This window comes from Telopea speciosissima, chromosome 6 (genome assembly GCF_018873765.1).
Source record: "Telopea speciosissima isolate NSW1024214 ecotype Mountain lineage chromosome 6, Tspe_v1, whole genome shotgun sequence".
Taxonomy (NCBI): Eukaryota; Viridiplantae; Streptophyta; class Magnoliopsida; order Proteales; family Proteaceae; genus Telopea; species Telopea speciosissima.
The window spans coordinates 13099391-13100779 of record NC_057921.1 but is presented as its reverse complement, the minus strand read 5'-3'; the positions used below and the strand labels follow the sequence as shown (position 1 = coordinate 13100779).

Genomic DNA, 1389 nt, shown 5'->3' with positions numbered 1-1389 from the left:
AAGGAGAGGTGGCCTAGCAGAATTCATAGGGGGTCCTAAATGAGGACGATTTGACCTTTAGAGACCAAGCTGGTCTTGATGGTGAAAGTTGGAAGGGCCTACTTAGTTCCCTTGATTGTAGAAAAAATTAGGGTGATTTCTCCATCCTGGGTTGTAAGTGTTGCTATATGGATTATTTTGGTAGAGCGCACTTACATTCTCAGTGTTGGAATTACCCACAAAGGTGTTGGGGCATTCCTCCAAAAGATGTCCAGGTGTATGGCACCAACTACATATTGACACATGGTTGACCTGGTTAACCGGTATAGGCTCTTTAAGGATTATGGACTCTAACCTTTTGATGAGGCTATCCAGTTTGACTTCCTTGGCTGGCACACCCTCAATGAGGTAACCCTTAGTGATCCTTTCAGCCTCTTTGGAGGACTCCCACTCCCTAGTCTTTTCAGTCAAGTTGGTCAAGAATGTCCAGGCCTCATTCTCATTAGTAAAAGAGGTAAAGCTTGTAGAACACATAGATTCTAAAAACTGCTTGGTCTGAAAGTCTATGCCCTCATAAATAATTTGGCAAAGCTACCACAAGTCAATACCATGGTGAGGGCATTGTAAAAAGAGGTCTTTGAATCTCTCCATGAATCTAGAGAAGGACTCATGTGGTTTATGCCTAAATTGAAGTATGTCACTCTTGAGTTTATTGGTCTTATGAAGAGGAAAAATTTTTCTCAGAACGACAATGGTGGACTCATCCCATATAGTAATTGAATTCGTTGGCAGTCTATAAAGCCACTTTTTGGCATGGTCCTTCAGAAAAAATGTTATAAATCAAAGCCTAACTGCATCATCAGTTAAATTTTGGACCTTAATTAGAACAAAAACCTCCTTAAATTTCGTTAAGGAAGAGATATACATCTTCATTGGCCATCCCATGGAAGTGGGGCAGCATACTAATGATATTACACCCACACCCCAAATACCCCGAGGCAATTTAGTAACCAAGGGCAAAGCCATGGTGGCACTGGCCAACACCTGTAACATCAGACTTAAAATATTATTATAAATGTTCCCTCGAAGTCCTGAAAGTATGGGTCAAAGCCCCGCAACTTTCCTTGAAGTTTGGGCCCTGATAGTAGCACCGGAGTAAAAAACGGACTCACTCGAACTGAACTCGCTCGAGGATCCGCCCGTGCTATTACCTGTCCTTTTGGTTTAATTTTCTGTGGGACCCACACCCCATGTCCTGGACACTATAATTGGACCCTTGGACAATATAGAGCTTTACCTTTACCATTAATTTGTTAAACGGGCCATGAAAGTGGGCCCGTAAGGCCTAACTTAAAGAATTAATGGGTGTTATACCCCAACTTAAACCAAATGAACCTTAGTGGACAAATA

General features: G+C 42.0%; 1 non-coding gene across 1 annotated transcript; it reads left to right on the top strand.

The window, feature by feature from the left end:
• The first annotated feature begins 583 nt into the window (after window positions 1-583).
• On the top strand, window positions 584-690 carry LOC122666359. Its single transcript, XR_006333552.1, has one exon. It is a non-coding gene; the product is annotated as a small nucleolar RNA R71 (small nucleolar RNA).
• The last annotated feature ends 699 nt before the right edge of the window (window positions 691-1389 follow it).